This window comes from Mus musculus, chromosome 12 (assembly GCF_000001635.26).
Source record: "Mus musculus strain C57BL/6J chromosome 12, GRCm38.p6 C57BL/6J".
NCBI classification, from domain to species: domain Eukaryota; kingdom Metazoa; phylum Chordata; class Mammalia; order Rodentia; family Muridae; genus Mus; species Mus musculus.
The window spans coordinates 32,749,579-32,772,395 of NC_000078.6; the positions used below are offsets into that span (position 1 = coordinate 32,749,579).

The 22,817-nt window shown below is 42.4% G+C and overlaps 1 long non-coding RNA gene across 1 annotated transcript in view; it reads left to right on the forward strand.

Moving 5' to 3' along the window:
- The window catches only part of Gm40376 (predicted gene, 40376), a 46,721-nt gene extending 24,851 nt beyond the window's left edge, over positions 1–21,870 (forward strand). Inside the window, exons 2-3 of the long non-coding RNA NR_168680.1 lie at positions 20,475–20,573; positions 21,212–21,870. This is a non-coding gene — a long non-coding RNA (predicted gene, 40376). The remainder of the gene's footprint in view (positions 1–20,474; positions 20,574–21,211) is intronic.
- Positions 21,871–22,817: the final 947 nt, after the last annotated feature.

Sequence of the window (22,817 nt, forward strand, 5' to 3'; positions counted from 1 at the left end):
AAAGTATCTATTGAGAAGTCTGCTGGAATTCTAATAGGTCTGCCTTTATGTTTTACTTGGCCTTTATCCCTTGTTGTTTTTAATATTCTTTTTTTGTTTTGTTTTGTACACTTAGTGTTTTGATTATGATGTTGTGGGAGGAGTTTCTTTCATTCACTCTATTTGATGTTACAGAAGCTTCTTATATTTTTATAGGCATGTCATTCCTTAGGTTAGGGAACTTTTCTTCTATAATTTTGTGGAAGACATTTTCTGGGCCTTTGAGTTGGAAGTCTTCTTCTATTCCTATTATTCTTAGGTTTAGTCTTTTCGTAGTGTTCCAAATTTCCTGGATGTTTTGTGTTAGGAACTTTTTAGCTTTAGAGTTTCCTGTCACTGAATTTCTTCTATTGTATCTTTCACTCCTGAGATTCTTTCTTCCACCTCTTGTATTCTGTTGGTGATGCTTATGTCCATAGTTCCTGTTCTCTTTCCTAGGCTTTCTGTCTTCAGGATTGACTCAGTTTGTGCTTTCTTTATTACTTCTATTTCCATTTTCAGTCTTGAACAATTTTATTCATTTCCTTGACTTCTTTGATTGCATTTCCCTGTATTTCTTTATATTTATTCATCCCCTCTTTAAGGGCCTCTACCTATTGATTGTATTTTCCTGTGTTTCTTTAAGGAATTTATTTACTTCCTATTTAAAGGCCTCTATCATCATTATAAAATTAAATTTAAGGTCATTTTCTTGTGACCCAGGTGTGTTAGGATATTCAGAGATTGGTGAAGTAGGATAGCCAGGTTCTGGTGGTGCCATATTGCCCTGGCTTTTGTTGTTTGTGTCCTTCTGCTGGCCATAAGCTATCTGATTGTCTCTAGTGTTTGCAGGTCTGGTAGTCCCTGATGGGAGTAGGCCTCTGGGGATGCATTTAGAGCTGGTAGTCCTTGATGTCAGCAGACCTCTGGGACTGCAGGTAGAGTTGGTTGTCCTTGGCAGTAGCAGGCTTCCAGGGATATAGCAGAGCTGGTAAACCCTAATAGCTTCAGTCTACTGATTTTTCCATATGGGGGGCAGGCCTCCAGAGATGCAGGTAGAGCTTGTGGTCCCCAACTGTGGCAGGCCTCTCTTTGTCCTGGGCATCATCAGGCTTCCAGGGATGTAGGTGGAGTTGTAGCCTGAGAAATGGAGTCCAAAAGGGTCAGGGTGAACTTTACCACTGTTGTATTTGCACAAAGGAGTCATCAGACAGGCAATGGGGGTAGAAGGTCTCACCTGGTGTTCACTGATGACTTTGGGTATCTGGCGATGTGTTTAGAGGTGTGGAACCAGAGGTGGAGTGCAAATGTGTTAGAGCAGACATCAGGACTGTAAGGCTTGCTGGGGACCCAGCAGGCAAGAGTTTGGAGCTTGGAGAACTTACCTGGTTGGCCCTGTCAGCAGCAGACCTCCAGGGATACCAGCAGAACTGTGGCCAAGGATATAAAATAAAGAAGGGGCCAGTTTGCAAATATTTTGTTGAGAGTGCTTGCTCCATGCTTATCAGTGGTGTTTGTCTATAATTTTCTCTTTTGTTGTTCTGTCTTTTTCTCATCTGGGAGGTTTCAATTTGAAGTCTAATTTGTCAAATATAACAGTCAACCACTGCTTTTTCTCTAGTTCTATTTTTCATTCTTTTACCTTAAGATTACATTTATCTTTAGTGATAATGTGTGTTTCTTGGCGACAACAAATAAATGGATCCTTTTAACCATTTTTGATCAATTAAAATATATTTACATCATTATCCCCTTCACTTTTCTTATCCCACCTACCCCCAGCCTCACCCCGACCCCTGTACTCTCTCAAATTCATAGCCTTATTTTTTCTTTTGTTGCGACTGTTACACACACATACAATTTGTTCAGTCCACTTAGTGTTACTTGTTTGTATATGATTTCAGAGCTTGCTAATTGGTATTGGATCGCCAACTAGGGGTTCATCCCTAGGGAAGACTATTTTTCCCACTCCCAGAATTCATTAGTTGCCTGTAGTTTTCTGTCTAGAGTTGGAGCTCTATGAGATTTCTCCCTTCCATGTTAGCACATCCTTTGTCAAATGTTCTTTAGGCAGCCATATTGTTGAGGTATCATGGGTGAAGCTTCCCTGTCGTTTATAGGAGATATAATCTCTTAGTAGAATTCCTCTAACAATCTTCCTGTTCTCTGTTCTGTTATGAGCCTTAGGTTCAGGAGTTGTGATGCAGATGTAACAACCATTGGGGTTAGACAGCATATGATTAGTTAGTTGTTCTCTGAATTTTGATCTCTGTCTGCTGCCAAAAAAAGGTTTTTTTGGCCGGGCGTGGTGGCGCACGCCTTTAATCCCAGCACTCGGGAGGCAGAGGCAGGAAGATTTCTGAGTTTGAGGCCAGCCTGGTCTACAAAGTGAGTGCCAGGACAGCCAGGGCTACACAGAGAAACCCTGTCTCGAAAAACCAAAAAAAAAAAAAAAAAAAAAAAGGTTTTTTTGATGAGAAGTAAGAGCTGCACTTATCTAATCTCGTAGTCTGTGTGTTTGAATTGGAGAATTTAATCCTTTAATATTTATTCAAAGTTACTGTTGAAGGATATGTATTAATTCCTATCATTCTATTGATTTTGTGTTTACTCTCTTTCTATTCCTCTTCCATTTGATTACTCTTCTAAAATGCTTTCTTCTTTCCCGTAGCATTATGAATATGTTCATCTTTCTCTTCTATCTAAAGAATTGACTCAAGGGATCCTTCTGTAGGGTTAGTGTTCATGATTCTCTCCATATGCTTTTATCATAGGAAGTCCTTTCTCCTTCAATCATAACAATTTTGCTTAGTACACCTGTGTGCATTGGCAATTATTTTCTTTGAATGCTTGGAATATATCATTCCGTGTTTCCCTGGATTTAGGGTGTCTGTTCAGGAAGCTATGTAACACTGATGGTTTGCCTGCACTTGTGACTTCATGATTTTCTCTTGGAACTTTCATCAGTCGCAGTGTTAGAAAGATTGTGAATCACTGGTATGTATCATCTGCAGAGGAGTTTAGACCTGCTATTTTACTATGGACTGGGTTCCTGACATAGTTAGGCTCTCAGCTCCCTCCACATCAGCAGTACTAGTGTGTAGTAAAGGAGAGAATGGGAGCCCCTGCTGTAGGTCCCTGTTGATATGAGGGGCAGGGAGTCTGTCTCAGCCCTGCAACATCACATGTCAGCCTTGACCTCCACAGCCAGGACCGATCCAGGCTCTCTGTTCATGGACGTATATCAGACCCTTGATCCAATGTGGGCTTTGGGCCATGAACAGAGAGCAGGAAAACAGCTGGGCTAACTCCAAACTCTGTATCTCCATGGCTGATGTCAAAGCAGTCTTCAGATCTCCACTCCTTTTTCATCTTCGTTGACTACAACAAACTGCTTTCTCCTGGGCTGGTTCCACTCTCTGTTAGCAGCTTTCCTCAGCATGTATCCCATGGCTCTGAGTCTCCAAGGTAGTGATGAGTGGGTCTTATGTTTGGGGATTTTTGTTGTTTGTTTATATTGTTGTATTACAGCAATATAATTCCTCTCATTAAGAAAACTCTTCTTTTTCTTGCACTAATCCAGAAGTTCTCTTTCCATTTGTCTTCCTGCAGTCTTCCACAAATCTCTTGACTCTACATTCAACAAACATAAACATATGTGACCCATCTGCATCTCCCTTTTCCTCAAGGCCGTTTCCAGACCCAGCTCCCGGCTATCCTACACACAGCATCCTTATTTCTCCCTACCCCTTCACCTTGCTTTATTTCCCTCCTAATTCCAAGCCCATAGGAGATGTTATTTACTACTTACTTGCTTGTTGTTTGGGATACAATCTGCCCCCAACAAGAATAAAAGCTCCTTAACAGCAGGTACTGGCTGTGTCTGGCATCTCTGATCTCCAGTGTCTAGAATCATGCAGCTTCACAGAAGAAGCTCTGTAATGCTTGCTGAAAACTCATTTTTACTAACAGTCCACGTTAACAGAACAAATTGCTTACAAAATTTTGTTACAGGGCCCATCTTTACCTAAACTATAAATATATGGAAAACCACATTTTAGATCATTTTTGAAAGTAAAAGAGCAAGTCTGGCTGAAGGAGATAATAAAAGCTCATATACTGTGTCTATCATTAGTCACTTGAGAAATAAAGGAATTTTTAGTGAAATTGCATGAGTTATTTATTTATTTGTTATCTATATGTATAGATATCTTACATCTGCAGATAGTAGATCTTCCATGCAGAGCTCACTCTTTTATTGTGTACAATATAAGCTGGAATTTACCATAGTTTTCTTAATTGCCCTGACCCTGCAACAGGTGTTTACAGTAAGCCTGAGCTAAATCAAAAGAGGTCTCACAAGTTTCCGGTCCAAATCCAATCAAAACCACATTCCTTTCCCAGATCCATTCTGTCCTTACCACCTACTACGGGATGCTGTATCCTGAAAGCCATTTTCTCTGCTGCCCAACCCCTGGCCACTGCCATTTTCCCTCCCTAGAATTCTCTTTGCCCTCCACTGATTGTCCACATCTACCTCCTTAGCTCTTCTCCTCTCATCCTTTACCTTCACTTTAAGGTGGTCCTGATGCCTACATCTATGTTTTTCTTTATGCATCTCAAAGGATCCTGTACTGCTTTCAAAGGAACCACTGCACCACACGGTTCCTGTCTTCCTGTCTTTCTCCACGAGGTTATTTTATAAGGGTAAAGCTCAGGTCTTACTTAGGTACAGTTGTGGACTCCAGCCTTGCCCTGTGCCTCACAGACAACAGATAAATGATGGCAAATTATAAAATGAGGCACAGTATGAATCTCTGGTCAGGGAAGAGGGAGATGGGCAAAACTGAGGGTCTTTTTCTGAATGCTGTGGTTACTCCACGTGGTGTACGAGGACCGAATAACTAAGAAGAGCATGTTCTGTAGAAGCTGTATGGGGTGGCTTGTATACATCCATGTAAGTCTCAAGTTCCGTGATCTGTCTATTGTTCATACTTAGGCATGGGAGGTGGCATCAGCAGAGTGAGCACACTATACTACAAGTGTGAGTTTGCACCTGTGTTTCACGATGGACGTGTGAGTGCAAGCCCGTGTTTCCTGAGTGTTCTTTCGGAATATCCAGGTGCCCACATCGGCTTAAGCTCTGTTCCTTTGTCTGGGCTCCAGACCTGGCAGGCCTGAGAGCCTGTCCTCTCACTGTCCCTCTGAGATGGCTGTATGTGAGGGAGCAGAGACTAATGCAAGCACACATGTCCTAGGTTACACCTCTGAATACTGTAGGACCCAAGCCTTGTTGTCAGCTTCTTTTCACGTTTGTTTTTCCTTTGAACCCCATCTCAAGCGTCATGGCATGTACAGCTTTATTTCTGTTGGATGATTTTTTTTTAATGAATAGATAAGAACAAAGGACCATTTGCTTCAGATAGAATGCCAATAACAGACGAAGAAACAATTATACCCAAGTCTAGCTTAACAAACCAATGAATTTATTAGGGTTACTTATAGAGCATTCATGGGGTCTCCCTACTGGAAAATAGGAGCCTCAAAGCTGCATCACTAGGTTGATAACTCATTAAAGCTCCATCCCATCCCTAGAGCTCCCTGACTAATTTGCCTATCTCCAGCAAGTAGTGTCTGCATCCTCGACCCCCACCAAGAAGGAATGTTTCAATTCAGAGGAAATGGCCTACACAATGATTTGTTTAATTGGCTAGATCCCTAATCAGTATTTTTAGATAATTCATTTGATTAAGATACTGCCTTTCATATTAGGAATGAGCCTACCACAAGTTGTGGCCTTTTGTTCCAGTAATTCCTGTACTGCCTTTCCTCTTGCCCAGATGATAGCAACACACTCTACAGAGCAAGATTGTGAGAAGAAACGCTAAGGGGATGATCTAATCGTTACTTGAAGAAAATTGCTTAGAGATTAAATCTCTAAACATGAGAGACTAGAGACAATTTTAGCTCAGGTTTGTGTGACAGCTTGTCTCTATCTGATGTACCATATATATAAAACACTGGAGCTGTTTTTATTCTGTGAGCCTTGGGGACTAACACGGGACACATGACACTAGAGTGAAAGGGGGGCGGGGGTGCTCAGTCCCTTTGCTCAACAAAGCTTTCCTAAAGTAGGAGAAGCATCCAGTGTGAGCTAGGCATGCCCTCCTGCCCTCGCAGATAACAGTCTGACAGTGATTCCCTTTCACATTAGGCCAAGAGAAAACATATCCCTTAAACCTAGAAGAGTCCCCAACTCCAGTCACAACAGTAGCCACATAAATATAGGACTTTCAAAGGTGGTAGAGAATGTAAGGTTGTAGCCCCTCTTTACCGTGTCTTTGCCTGATGCCCCTACTTGGACTCTGTCCAGTACCCCCTGTCATAGAAACTGTGTTGTGATCAACTAGGTCTATAGTACTTACAATAGCATAGAGAAGCCCAAGCTTTCATGGGTAACAAGGAATTGTAACTCTGACAGTCAAACTGGCACTGGAATTGAGGAGTTTTGAAGTTCACAAGGTAAACCTCTCTATGTGTGACCATCACTAGGCCCACCCAAATTCAGCTCTCAGTTTACCTTACCGGATCTAGGGTCTGCATTCTCTCTACTAGAGAGGGGAAGAAAATGGTCTGTAGTCACCTACTCTTCTTTCAGCCTTGCCTAACTGTCTTATAAGTCCTGTCTAGATTCCCAAAACCCCTTACTTTCTGTTGCCATGGGGCACGACCCAATAAAATCAGTAGCTGGATATCTTACCACGTAGAGGTTACTCTCATCTTAGACAATCGTGCAAGAAGGAAAACATGAGTCCATTTTCCAAGTCCAGAATATTAGAGTCAAGCTCCAAAAGAGCCCATCCAGACATCCCGCCTGACATTCCTTCCACCAGCCTAGAGGAAGACAGACTTCCAGTGCCCCATACCACCCCCATGAACATCCAGTTTCCACTCCAGTCTAAACAATCACAGCCTTATCCTTTCTTAAAGATGAAACATTTTCCTATTGAAAACATTGGCCATGCCGGCATGAGGAAAACAACTGTTTTGAGATTGTACCTAACAGTGGAACCCCCTGGGAAGGCAGGCTTTGAATTTCTGCCTTTCAGGATGTTTGTCTTTCTTTTAAGAACCAAATATCAATTGTGGTATCTTCCCCCCAAACAAAGGAATTTACCCCAGAGGATAATATTTATCCTGTTGGTGGATTATAACATCAAATAGGACGAAGTTTCAAAGTTCAGATCTCTCTTTTTATTTCTCTCAAGATTTCAAAGATATTAAGACAAATTCCTTGTTGGCCACCAAGATCAAAGAGTTCCAGATTTCTTCTCCCCATGAAAGTCCCACAAGAAGAATGTTTCCTGACTATTGTGTTTTATTAGCATGATTCCCTAGATTAATTGAGGGAGAGGTCTAGGAAGCTCTTGGGGTCCCTCAGTTGGCATCCTAGTTGCAGCAGGGTCTTGGTACAAAAGCAAGCTCTGTGGTGTAAGGTGGGGGTACCAATTCCAGACCCACCTTCCTGGGTATTCTAGAAAAATGCCGTTCCTCCCCAGACCCCACTTCCTTTTCAGTCAGTCCCTGGAACAGAGGGACCCAGTCAGTGTGGTTGACTATGTCACCACATTTAGCTTTATAATTCAGGTGTGACATGTCTTATAACATCCCTTCTCTACAGAGCATCTAACCTTCTGGGGAATCCCACAGAAGGAACCGCAGAATTGTTCTGATCTGACCTTGTCCATCCTTCATATAAAGAACTGGAGATCTGCCCATGGTGTACAAGCCACTTTGCTGGTTTATCCCAGAGTTGGGACAAACCAACAAGCCTTCTCTGGCTTTGGTATGGATTTGTTCGATATGGCAAAGCAATATGGTTAAGAGGAAGTCCTTGCAGCTTTTTTAGTGAGGAAACAATTCCTGAATGATTCTGACATCCCAGGCATTGTACCAGGAGCTGAGAGCCATATGGCTCTCAGCCCTGAGAGATCTCACAGTGCAGCTTTTGAAACAGATGATGACCAATGCTATGAAAGGAAGTCTGCACACTCCAGGGGCACCATGCCAATTCAGTTCCCATTGAGAACCACACTCTCGTTCTCTGCTAACTAGCTAGCTAGCTCTCTGGGATGAATAACTTGCTTTAGGAACATTTAAATATTGCCTGCTAATGTAAGAGAGGTGGAAGAAAGTGGCTGGAAATGGGGACATAGGGCTCCTGCAGTCCCAAGTCCCTGGAGCACAGAGTCAGTGTATGCCCCAGCATCCCCAGGGAAAGGACTAGGTGTGCCAACCTTCTTAGCCACATTCAGGCACTGTGCCCAAGCTGAGGATAAGCCTTCTGGTGGCCCTTTATGCAAAGAACCAGTTTGTGCAGTACTGGTGGGGCAGTGTCTCAAATTAACAGCAGCTAGCTAGTATTTAGTGAGGTGACATTGCATTTTTCAAGGCCCAGGCTTGGCTTTAGTAATCAGGCAGGTAAGAACAGCCTGGGTGTTTATGAGAAGGGAGGGCCCAGGACTCTCCATACGGATTCCCAAGGAAGCGCTCCTACAGCTTGGGAACCTAAGCAGGAGAGGCCCACAGAATAGGTCAGACCATAAATGCTAATGCCACCTGCAGAAGGGACTTCACCCTCCTCAGCACAAACCCAGTCAGCCAACCTTAAAACCATTTGCCCTCCCGAGAAGCTCTTGGCCCTTGATAACAACTTCTCAGAGAGCTCCCTTGCCTACACATCACCTCTGAAATGGGATCTGGAATGAAGGCCAGCTGGCGAAAAGGATACATAAACACATCATACTGTTGGTAAGAACATGGCAGTTAAAAACTCAGGCTCTGAAGCCAGATTGCCTAGACTCAAACCCTGGCTCTACTCTGTGCAAACTGATGAGAATGCAGCCTGCATGCTTCTGGAAAGTAGAGATAATAGAAGCAATGGACACATACAACCCAGGTTCATGGTCTACAATTAGCTATTATTACAGATAAGACATAGTCCTTGATTACTAAATTCCTTACAACTTAATGAGAGGTACAAAGAAATCCCATGTGATGCAGCCACAATAGTGGGAGACATTGTGTAATTCAGTCCCACACCATGTTGTCCTGGTTCTAGATCAGTGAGACTCACACAGAAACCATTTTGCCTGAGGCCCATCTGTAAGATGAGGGTTGGCCTGGGAGCATAGCCATGGAGTGAGTACTCAGGAGAAGAGGCACGGTGTCACATGGTACAATGTTTGAATTGGGCTTTGCTAATCACCAGCCGTGATGATTTGCATCTTGGTGCACATGCTGAGATGGTTAAATGTTTGATGTTCAACTCAATGACATGAAACCTCCCATTTCAGGTCAAAGCACAGATACTTGATTGGTTATTATTCTGGCTATCTGAGAGTGCTTATGGGTAAAGTGAAATTAGTCAAAAGAGGAAAGCCAGTCATTGCCCTAATATAGTTAGGCCTTATCCATTCATTTGAAGGCCTGAGTGGTATTTTAAAGTGGCTAAGGAGGAATTTTTGCCTCTGCTTGACTGTGTTCTATCTGAAACATTGCCTTCTTAAGTTGAGTCATTAGCTCCCTCTAAGACTCAAGACTGCTGGCCTTCAGCTTCAAACTGCTTCTCTGGCTTCCTAATCCTCAAGCCTTCAACCCACACTGGAACAAACGCTACCGACTTTACAGCGTGCCAGCTCAGTGTAAAGATCTCAGGCCTGCCTAAACTCCATAATCACATGAACCAATTCCCACCTGTCTATCTCTCCTCACCCTTTGTCTTAGTTAGGGTTTTACTGCTGTGAATAGACACCGTGACCAAGGCAAATCTTATAAAGGATAACATTTAATTGGGGCTGGCTTACAGGTTCAGAGGTTCAGCCCATCATCATCAAGGTGGGAGCATGGCAGCATCCAGGCAGGCATGGTGCACAAAGAGCTGAGAATTCTGCATCTTCATCTGAAGGATGCTAGTGGAAGACTGACTTCCATGCAGCTAGGATGAAGGTCTTAAATCCTACACCCCCAGTGGCACACCTACTCCAACAGGGCCAGACCTTCTAATAGTGCTACTCCCTGGGCTGAACATACACAAATCATCACACCCTTACACACACAAACACACACACATCCATATGCACACAGTTGGTTCTGTTTTGCCGAGGAACCTTGACTAAAGTAGGCACTAACATTTGTAAGGTCCAGTCAGTCTTCCTCACCTACAGAACAGGGAGCAACTGTACTTACTCACAGGACTTCTACCAAAACTCAATGAATTCTTGTACATGAGCATTGCTCTGGTACCTAACACATTATGATGTTCACAAATATGAGTTTCGAAGGAGTGCCAATGTCCTCAGTCAAGGACCACAAAGAACACACCCATAGCACCGCAGGTCAGATGCATAACTCAGGACAGGAGTGGAATGTACTTCCAAAAGTCCTATGGGATTTGAGTTTGTTTTCAGTGCTATAAAGAGACTTTATTGATATTATTCGTTCTGGATTGCATGTTGTAAGAGAGCTGGGATAACTCTGTAGCTAGTTATCTTTAGTAGGCTGAATGGATATGCACAAGTCCTAACACCCAGAACCTGTGAATGCGACTTACATGTAGATAGCATCTCTGTGGATACAGGTGAAGGAAGGTTTAGATGAGTTCCTGCTGCATGTGTTGGATGGAGCCTAAATCCACTGGCAGGAGTCTATATAAGAAGAGAGGGAGCAGTAGAAGCAGAAGAAGGAGGCAGAGACTGGAATGCTGTTCTACCAGCCAAGACACGGAAACCTGGGAGAGACCTGGCACAGATGTTTTGCAGTCTTCCAGGAAGATCCAGAACCTAAAAGAGACACCTGGGGCCAATCTTTCCTGATGTTCCAGAAAGGTCCAGTCGAGATTACCCTTTCATTTAAAATTTCTGGCTAATTGTACTCTGAGACAACAAATTTATATTGCTTCAATGACTTTTGAAATCATTTCTAAAGGTAGTGCTAGGGTGCTAACACCAAGTCCCTGCCATGCAGAGAGAAGGCAAGAGTAAAGCTCTAGCTGATAAAGAAACAAAGTGGTTCCTAGTAGCCACCAGAAGAGCTGTTTGGTATTGTGCAGCTTAGATAATGTTCATAATTTGTGTTCACATGTGTTATCAATAGCCTGGCTTCTATCCTGCTATGTCACAATTATGAACTGGCCATGTCTGATGGTAACATACCAAACAGTCCACATTCAACATAGCACTAAAACCAGTAAGGAGTTCCAGACCAGCTCATGGGTATCAGGGGCTGCCTTTGTCTTTCTGAAAGAAATCACCCAAGGGTCCTTAGCACTCCGATTGCCGTTCTGTGAGTGATAAGGGGCTAATCTTCCATTCTAGCCTTTTCTATATATTAAGAAGTTGTTATGTGTCAGATTCTAAAATGCACGTTTTCTCATTCCAAGAAATAAACGACTTGGCTCAGAACATACCTGTAACACATTTATCTTGTGACAAATAAAGCTCACTTAATTCTAAGTGTGGAGAGTTTTGTTTGGAGCTTGGGATTTGGCTTTTCTGTTTCATTTCGTTTTGTTTTCATTTTTTCCTTCATCACTCTTAGAGTTGTCAAAGGATCTGATGACAGTATGTGTCTGAGACATAAGCCAGGCTAGTGATGCATGTCCAAGAGGCCTATGGCATGTGACAAACACTGAGATAAGTCAGCTGGAAAACGGCAGCTTTCTCTGCCCTGCAAAGTTTTCCTTTACTCTTTGCTGAATGAGCTGTGGTAAAGACATACGTGCACTGAGCTGACACATCTAGGTTCTGCAGTGATGGAGACTTACCTTCTTCATCTTGTTGCACATTTCCCAAAGCTCTCCACGTGTGCTGTGTGCGGCAACCTTCTGAAGGGTCTCAGGCCTTTCGCACACTCTGCGCTTCCTTGTGAGCTGATGAGACTTGAGGAAATGATACCTAACAATAGCTGTTCTGCTTGTGAGTCCCTGAACTTGAGATTCTCCATTGAGATAAGCACAGGGGATCCTGGGGACATTCCTCAGCATCTGTAATTGGTGTGAACCTACCCCTGGGTAGGTCCCAGCCTGGTACATGGTCTTATAGACATACTGGTCTAACAGCATATGCCACATTGCCTCCCCAATTCCAAACAAAGGTGGCTTGTTGTCCTCTAGTGTGCAGTCATCTGAAATATGTTATTTTCAATTATTGTATCAGGATGTTGTCAGCTGTAGTGACAAAAACTACAACTAAACATGGCATAAACAAGGAGAGAAAACAATTTTTAACACACCAAGAATCTTAGAGTTAACACAATAATATAGTCAAAGTCACTTTTTTCCTGTATATATTCTGTTTTTCATGGTGACTTCTCTCAAGCTAGCAATAGACCTGGTGATCAAGATGATAGCAACTCTATACATTCATGCCCTCACATAGGAACCAAACAGCAAGAGGCAAGAATGAAGATATATTTTCTTTGTACATCTGCTTAAAAGGGAGATAACTTTTCCCATGTCCACATCTTGTTGCATCCTGAACCAAACACAGTTAAAAAGATTGAAACTTGGCTCACTGACTTAAGGTTTTTTGTTCCTTGTTTTTTGTTGTTTTGTGGGGGTTACAGAGGCAGGTAGGGGCATGAGGTGGGGAGCACAGACCAGCAGAACTTACTGTGCCTATTTATTTCCAAACTCAGGTCCCTCAGCATTTTATCCACTCTCTCAGGGTTGACCTGTTTTGAGGTTAACTCAGAAACCCTCAGACATTTATGTGCAAGTTCTTACTAAAGCCAGCTAGAAAAAGGCTATGAACAAGAAGAAATAAAACACTACTCTTTGCTCGGAAGCACAACCTATAGAATGTACCTCTGGAAGGCACACAAATAAGGCCTGAACAGCACATGGCTGCTCAAGCCATGCTTCTTGGTGACCAGGCATTGGGTATGGCAGGATGCTCACCTTGTTCCTCCCCATGCATCCTTATGCCTGTGCTTCTCATGGATGATATTTGATTATGGTCTGTTTTTCCCAAGCTTGAGGGAAGTACAATTGTAGATGAGAATGGAAGGAACCACAGGGGAACTTTTCCACAGCCCAGAAATGGAAAGAGCTGGAGAATCTATTCCATTAGGTTCACACCTGAGAGCTGGTCCTTGTCCTTTGTTGGCTATCTGTTGTTGTATAACAAATCATCCCAAAATGAAGCAGCTCCAAGTCCACTCACACAGATCACTTACAATCCGCCCTCCTCACTCATTAGCCTGGCACCATGATTTCTCTCAACACACGAACTAGGATGATTCCGATGTGGTGCATCCCCCACAGGTTTCTTATGGTATTTTAGGGTCATTTAAGCTTAAAGTTTTGGAGGTCCAAGCCCATGCATGGTACTAACTTCTGCTTGGCTCTCACGAGGGCATTGTGGCAGGTGTCATCACAGTGAAAGGAACACTAATAGGTAAGATCTCATGGTGAAGCAGGAAACCAGAGAGATCCAGAGGCCAGGCATGCTTCTATAGAGCAATCTGCCTTGCCTCTGCGTGTTATGATGGTGGGAGGTAGTTGAATCCTTCAGAGGTATTTAGCACCATGTGACTATGTCATTGTATCACTGCTTTCAGGGAGACTGATGTTGACATTACTGAGGCTTGGCTCCTTATAGGAGGGCAGATTGCTATACAAAAGCATGCCTGCCCTCATCATAGCCAAGCAGAAGTTAGCACCATGGTTTAGGACCTCCAAAACCATCAGCTAAAATACCTCTTTTCTTTGTGAAGTATCCAACCTCAGTATTTTGTTATAGTAACAGAACTCACAGATTACCTCATCCTGTAGAAACTTTCTATGAGCTTCTTTGTGCATGTCCCATTTATTATGTGGTTACTGGTTCCTAAGCATCAGGAAGCAGATTTTGTGAGTCAATTAAGGACTGACCCTAAAGTTGGCATAATCTTAATTATACTGTATTAAACTCACAGGACTTTCCTAAACCGAAGTATGTGGAAAAGCCGAAGCCTTCATGGGATTTGGAATTTGGTATAGTAGCTTTACTGAAGCACTCAGATGATACTGCTGTATCTGTCTTTGGTGGTATGATGTGTGTAGGGGATGCTATCCCTATTATTTCTCTATTCCTTTACATTGTCATTTCCTAAGTGATACATTGGATGAGGAGGAGGAACCCTAACTACACTATAAAGGCTTTTTAGAAAGTTCCAAGCAACCCAAGGGCTTATAATTCATTGAATGATGAGCTAAAGAAGTTCCAGTGACTGATTCTGACCCACATATTGTTCTTCAGTCCTCCCCACCCCTAACTCCCCTACTCACAGGAGAGAGCAAAGCTATAGAATAGGGGCCATCACTCATTTGAGACACAAGCTACCTGCCAAGACTATTACAACCACTGATGAATATAAAATACAGCAGTAGAGAAAGATATGAAGATGACCTCAAGGGTGTGAAGTGATGAAGGGAAGGGATAAGGTAGAGTAGAGAGAGAAAGAAGGGGAGAAAGAGAGTCTGAGAATCTGCAACTGCACTGGCAACTCAAATAGACAGCAATATCTGGCATCTCACAGAGTCACTGGGAGCATGTGATTTATAAATGCAAAAAAAAAAAAAGTGAGTTTAAGACAACTAGAGCTAAGTAAAACCAGCGCAATGTCAGTCCAGGCAAGTCATCAATGATATTGCTACCCTGGAGCCCTAAACTGCCTGCAGCAGCTTCCATTATGTGCCATGCCTGCTTCTTAGTGTCACTTCCACGGGAAACATATCTGGGTGCCTGGGCACACATCCAAGTCTGGGAGGACAATTGTCCACTTCTTTCTTTAACCTATATTTTATAACCAGTGTTCTCTAAAAGTCAGGGGTTGGTCATATAATGAGAGATAAGCCATGGGCAAAAGTCCACTGTACAGCCATGGATTCATTGCATAACTGATTCTGGAGACCTTACACACATGGCAGGTGCTGTTCCCGTGCTGAATCGACAAAGCTGAGCAGGAAGGGTATGGTGTGAGAAGGACAGAAAATAAAGAGATTCATAACTAATTCAGATTTAGGTGAGTCCATTGGAGAAAATAGTAATGTGGGGAAACATATTGGGCCATCAACAGAGATATGGATATACGTTGGTCGTGTGGGGAAGGAGCCAGTATTCATTTACAGGAGATAACAAATAAGGCCACTCGGGACAAAGATCCAGTGACAAGGAGTCAGTACACTGAGAAACCTTGAAAGAAGACCTTCCTTGTCGAGGAAAGTGCAACCAAAAGGCTAGAATGTGGGAACCCGGGAGCAGTTGTGAAAGAAGGAACAGAGACAGGATGGCTGGAGCCAGACCAGCCACAAGATTGTCTGAAGTGACACGAAGGACTAGGTTTCATCATTAGTTGGAAAACAAGAGGCAGAAGAAGGGCAAATGCACACTTGGAGGTAGGATGACGAGTGTGACCTTGTGAAGACATAGAAGCTTTAAGTCTTCCTGGCTACGATCCACTAAGGCATACATTTAATTTCTCTATCCAATACGCACACATATTCTACACTGCTCCTGATTCTTTATAGTTAACCTTGGTCCAAAGATATGGATGGATAAGTCCATGAGTGTAGGTTATATGTTGTGTTGAGTTGTGGGGTGAAATCCCACATTGCCCTGCCCCATCCTGCCTGGGTGTGAGTCATTGCTTTGTGGTGTATCTACCCTGTCTATATATGCTACCTACTCTGCAGTAGTTGCAAGAGAAAGAAAGCACAGTCACACAACCTTTGTTGTGGTGTGTATTTATAAATGCTCTATTTTGTTATTATATTATTATGTTAACCTCTTACTTATGTGAAACTTACCTATTATCTTTACTCCAGTCCTGTGTTTACATGGGGAGGGGACAGTATGTATAAGATTTTATACTATCCATAATTTCTGTACCTACTAGATCTATTAAAATACATCCTCCATAGAAAAAAAGGGCAATAACGTACACAAATGGCCAATTGTATGCACCATCTTAGCTAGGCTTTGGTACCCAGTTACTTAGTCAAGCACTACTCTGTGTGGTTTTTTATGATTTTTTTTGTTTGAATAATACTAATATTTAGTAAGTCAGATTATCTTCCATAAAGTGGAAAAGCCTCATTCAGCCCATTAAAGACCATAAAAAAAAAATCAGTCTGGGGTCCAAGTCAGAGGAGGCTCTTCCTACAAGCATCTTCAAAGCATCTCTGGTTTTACTGATGACTTTGCTACTTACCCTGGCCTTTGTGACTAATTTTGGTTCCTCTTAGTGCTGTGCCTGGGACAGAACAGCTCAGCCTTTTGTTTACTTGTATTGTCAATAGCCAGAAGCTAGAAATAAACTCTGGGAAGAGGGTTCTTCAGCCAGGAAACCTGCATGCAAGCTAGGCAAAAGGCCAGTGGGTGGATGGTGCCACCAGTCTGCCCTCTGCTTGTCTATAAAACCTTAATACTATTTAAGACTAAGTATTTGGAGTAAGTCCACACCACTCCCTCTCCTCTGCTTGCAGAGGATGCCCTCAGGGACTGCTGGAACCAGAGTGAGATGATGTTGCAATGGGCTCAGATCAGTATAAGAGATGGCAGGTCATAGGCAGTGCTGTGCAAATGAAAATTCTGCCCAGAAACCAGATCCACAAGATGCCTTCACCCTCGATGCCAATCTGGTTCCTTAATGAAAAGGGATTTGTATTTTTGTTTCAGCTCTTGAGATCTAATTTGACTTTCTTTTGTCAACAGCAGAAATGCTGCTGCTTCTTTCTTTCTTTCTTTCTTTCTTTCTTTCTTTCTTTCCTTCTTCTTCTCCTCCTCCTCCTCTCCCTCCTCCTTCTTCTCCTTCTTCCTGTTTAGAATCGAGTTGTATCTGTGTGTGTTTCTTACCTTCTAAGCTAGACTATTCATTCTAAAAGGCACCAAATATACTATGACTATCCATCGGGGACATGACACTGCTCTCTACCTAGCAGAAGATGAATGAATAGAAAAATGGCTGGTCACATCAACAAAGGCACAGAGATGAGACAGGAGGGTGATAGAGTAGGATTAACACAGCACTTCCCAGGTTCTGACAACATAGTTCTCCCTAAAATAATTATGCAGTCGAGTCAACTATACAGCAATGCAATCTGTGTCCCCATGACGTAACTCAGATCTTTATCAATACTGCAGAAGTACTGAGATGACCTGCCGTGAAGAAACCTAGAATTTCTCAAAACTGTTTGCACACTTATGCTTTCTGTTGTTAACCATCACCAACACCTGCTCTCTGGCACATTGGCAATAAGCTGTTTTGGAAATGTATAGCCCAATTCAGCATGCAAGGAGCTTTGAAATCAGCATGGGAGATACTTGCTCCCTCCCCAATTCTCTTGGGCTGGGGTGCAAAGTGGAGAGTGTTTCTCTGCTGTTGAACTACCTCTTTCTGCAAAACAAGGAAATATGGAAACTGTTGCACTGCTGGAAACTCCCCTGCAGGACCCTCAGGGCCAGGCCTTGGTGAACTGAGTTCTGCTCTCAATCACGTTTTTCTACAGTCTGCTCACAAATGGCAAAGGAGTCCACACACATTCTTGTTGGCTATACCAAAGCAAGATGGGGGGGGGATTTTAAAACAGAGGGGTTTTTATTCTTTAATATTGGTGTGTATGGAGGTGGGCAACATCTCTCCTTCCATGAGTTTCTAGGATTAAACTCAGTTTATCAGGCTTGTGCAACAAGTACGTTTAGCCACTGAACAGTCTCGCCAGGCCCAAACCATGAGACTTTGATCCTTACGCAAAAGTCTAATTTCACTTCAGAATCACTTGCCATCTGGCAAAAGGTTGAGTGAAATTTCTAATGAAGGTTCAAGTCAAATGTGAATGACTAAACCAGAAGAATCCCCCAGTATATGGCCATCTCCTTTGTGTAGTACCAACAAGAGGTAAAAAGTTGGTGCTTTGATGCAGCAAACCTGCTCTATCAGGCCCCTGTACCTCCTTTCCTAGCCAAAGCCACTCCTCTGATGCAAGTTCCCTCATCTGTCATGGGGCAATAGCATGCACTTAGAAGTACTGCTGTTGAAATTCTGACAATATGTTGAAAATGCCAAGGACAATACCTGACATGAATAAGAACCATCTTCCAGACTAAATCTACTCAACAAGACTCTGCCAGGGGATCTATGAGAGCAAAGGCTTATAAAATAGGCCTGGTTTCAATAATGTGACATTAATTCAGTCACCCTTTTATCCTGGAAAGGGCATTAATTTCACTAACGTACAAGCAACGCAATGTTAGGTTACACACAAGCAGTCAGGATCATTCCTTCTCAGGGTTTAGTTTCACTGGAGCAAGATGACTTAGAAGGGTAAAGCAACCCCACACTACAGAACCATCCGGACTCTGGCGAGCAGTGTTAACAGAGCAGAATAAAAAATGAATGGAATGTTTGTGCTGGAACTTTAATAAGAATTTAGCTAGTTTCTACACTACCGGCACTGAAGGCTATTGCCTCCCAGATGGAAAGTTGATCTTGATCTTTTTTGGCTCTGGGTCCATCCTCCCTTTAGGAAAGTTAGACTCTCTTATGCAAACTGTTGCTCACAGGTGAAAGTGCTCCGTGCTACTTCCCTCAGTTTGAGGTGTCAGGAAAGACTCTTGGGGGCAGTTCTATTCCACATGACCTAGTGGAGAACTGAAGACCCTTCAGGTGACTCTAGAAGTTACACAGAGTCCAAGACAGGTCTGGACCCAGGCACACACACCCCCAAAGCATGTTCTGATGGAATTGGAAGTGCCAGTGACCTTGAAGCATTTGCTTGTTTACTCAGAATGCTTAGGAGCTGCCCCCTCCACTGTGTTGCCCTGTACATTGTCCCATGCCCTAAGCTTGGATCATACCCAACTATCCAAATAATCTTGACGCCTTTTTCTGGGGAGTGGAAGACTGGCAAGCCACCAAGCCCTGGGTGAGGTGCCAAAGTCCTTGTTATGTAAGAAACCTGGTTGCCACCCTCATGAGAGTGTGGGAGTTTCATAATGCTGTGTCATTCCCCTGGTAGAAGTGATGTGTGATTTGGCAGTTTCTAAAAGCAAAACCAGAATATCATGAAGACAGGGTCTCAGTCAGATCTGCAAAAACAAAAATCCATTTCCTTGATTTCTAACCAATGTGCCCAGAACATTATTTTCAACTAAGAGTCTCAATGTCCAACCTGTTAAGACTGTCTATAACTTATTCAAGCTGGTTTATATTTTGAAATTAGGGAGCCTTGACTAATAAACTGGAAGAGATTTGTAGGGAGCACCTCAAGCAACTAACAACAGTATCTATGACGTCCATTGCAATTCTTGGCATCATGCCAGCATTTCAGGCTTCTCATTCCCTCCACCTGACTTTTTGAAACAAATACTATTACTCCTCCATTCTACAAAAAGGGAAACTTGAACACAAATTGGGTAGGTCCCCCTAATCCTGAGTCAAAAGAATCTCCCCTCTTCTTCAAGCTGCCCATCCTGGAGCTCAGAGACGTGGGATCCAGTTCTCATCTCCCTTTCTCCTTCCTTACTCTCAATTCCAGTCCCTCTCCCTCCCTTTCCTCCTTCCCCCTTCTCTGCCTCTTCTCACATCCAGTAAATCATTAAACTCTATCTTGCTAAAGCTGATGGATATTTTAATCAGTCACCACCCTTTACATCTGTAGAACGTGTCATAGAAACTCTTTTTCTGAGATGCACATCAACAATGTTAATTCCTATTTTATAAAGGACATTAGTCATTTGGGCACTATACCCAAACCCTTGACTGTGTTGAAGAAACTTCTCTGTGTGTCCTGATGAGAGTTGCTCACATGTTTCCTTCTCTCTGTGTAATGTACAACTTGACTACCAGACCTGGATTTAGCAGCCCAGTTGTTCCAGCCCTGAGATGCCAAGTCTGTATCTGTGAAGAAGACAAGAGAGTTGGGATATTAGCTATCGTGGCTAGTAGCCGGGATCTATAAGGAGTTATTTCTACTTGTGGTAATATTAGAAACAGAATCCAGTTGTGTAAGGTCCACAGCTTCCATGCCTGCCCATTGTTCTCACTTGTCTCCTGAGATCTAGGGCCAATTAGACATTTGAGATTGAGTATCTCTCTTAATTATTGAAGAAAACCACAAATTCCATCATTAATGAGAGGTGGGTATTTGGCAATCAAACAGAAGCTGGTAGATAAAGGAAGCCCAGACTCAAGTATTTCCAGTGCACATGAGGTGTAATGTGTCCATTGAACGCACGTATTTTTGGAAACTATCCTGCCACCCTAGAACGATGAGAACATTGGAGGCAATGGGCTTCTTTTCTCTGAGAATATAAAGGAAGGGAACAACAATCTTAAGTAACCAAACTATGATCTTATGCCTTGGACTGAACCTAGGGACCTTCAACATCTGTGCAAATGTTTGTCTCTTTCAGAAGCCGTACTCAAGAGCTGAAAACCAGAAGCGTTGCTTGATACTACAGATCACCAAGTCACCTCACTGGTTGGATTCACAGCTGTGCTGCGATTTGTGTGTGTGTGTCTAAAAATGAAAAAAGTTTCATTCCTGTATCTGCAAGCCTTACAAAGAGCCTGGCTCTTATCCAATAAATCCTTATGAAATCAATGAAAGTGAAAAACCCACTTTCTTCTTACTTTGAACAAACAAACAAGAAAGAAAGAAACAGCAGCAACAACAAAACCCCTATATCAATAGTTCCACTCCCTGTGCAGCTCTTAGTTCATGATCAACAATGCAGACTTTTCCAAATGTCTGTGATCTAGGCAGGTAATCCCAGGACTCCTATTTTATGAGGAGAATTTCAGACTTTCGGCTCCTACCAGATGTATCCCACAGCCCCTCACCAGGTCAAAATGCACATTCTGATGTCATCTCCTAATCTGAAGGTCTCAGTAGCTTATTCAGAGCTTTCTGGTGCCTTCCATGTTCCTAGTCTGGATTTAAGTCTAGATTCCCCATTTCCTAACTGTGTAACCATACAAATTGCCCCTCTCTCTTCTAGTTCCTCATCTGTTATGTGGGTATAAGAATAGTTCAGTTTTAAACATTATCTTATCCAAATAGTATACAGCATCGTACTTGCCTGGGTCTCTTGTTTTTTGGCTGGATAAATAATAACAAGCTTCCATCTTTGCTCTTGTGTATTCACAGTTTCAAGAACGTCCACACACGTGAGAAAGCCTGGCGATTCTCAGTCTTTGAACAGTATGTGCATCAGACTGGTGCTTAGCTGAATCCTTCTACCCTTTTGCCCTTGGTCCATGCCGTTTCCAGAATACTGCATCTGATGTTCCAGAGAGATAGGAAAATGGCCAGTTAGATCTTTATCACAGTCTGCTCTCACATTAACTGGTTGACCTCTGTTTCTCTTTGGTGTTTGTCCCACTGGTTCTGCACAAACATCTCCCTTTTAGAACACAGTGAACTATATCAACAATTCTGTTCCATTCTTTACTGCATCTACTAAAAGGGACAGAGAAATTTTTAGAAAATAACCAGAAATTGAGGGCTGTCTGCCTTTTGGTTTAAGGTGGTGAGTCGCAACCTTTCTAATGCTGCAACCCTTTAATACAGTTACTCATGTTGTGGTGACCCCCGATCATAAAATTATTTTCACTGCTACTTCATAACTGTAATTTTGCTACTGTTACAAATTGTAGTGTAATATCTGTGTTTTCCAGTGCTCTTTGGCAATACTTGTGAGAATGTCATTTTATGCCCAAAGGAGTCATGACCTACAGGTTGACAATCATTGCTTTAAGCAGTTATCCTTACTTTTGTCCTAAATAAACTAATGTTTCTACTTCTAACATTTATCCACAGAAGTACATGTATAACTGCAAAACTATGTATATAAATGTTACATCAGAACCTATGTATATAAGTGTTACATCAGAACCTAGTTAATAGGGAAAAGTTATTCAAATGTCTGTGAGTGATGGTAGCTTAAATTAAGTATGGCCTATTTCTTTACCAAGTTAGTAATCAGCCAAGAAAATGGTGCATTTAGTGAACACACACTCTAATGATAAGCCTAAATGCATTCCTAGCAACTTCTCAAGGGAACCAACTTAAAATAAGAGAAAAGAGCTTTTCACCTACTCAGAGTTCCATAACATCTGAATTCTTCCAAGTGTGTATTTCTGTCACAATAATTTCCAAAGCAAAGGTTAAGTCATCACAACCTCCTGCCTTGGACTTTATATGGTCTCATTAGTTTTGAATGCATAGTAAATGTGCATTGCTTTTGTAATTGATGTCAAAAATTCTCTTAGGGTCTCCAAACGCTGCTTTAACAAATGTTCCTGTTCCCATTCCCACTGGCATCACCTCTGAGCAGAGGCCAGCTTTGGAAGGTCCTGGTAGCAGGAGGATTTTATCTTGTGAGATGCACACACAGCAGTAGGAAGGCAAGTGTTGGATAAGGAACTAAAGGTGGGCTAATACTCATCACATCAACTTAATAGGACAGTTCTCTTTCATTCATTCAAAAAGAATTTTATTAGGACCCTACTCCAAGTGCTCTTCTTGGAACTAGAAATAGAGTAACAACCCCAACCATCGACCATAGCTTTGATTTCTATAATTTTAATTTCCCATACTGTCAACTGTAGTCAAAAAATATTAAAAGGAAAATTTAATTTGTAAATTTAATGAATCCATATATTCCCCCAAATTTATAAATTTTAAATTATACCCTGTTCTGGATGAGCATGGTGAAATATCATGCCATTTGGCTCTGCCCCAGCTAGGATAT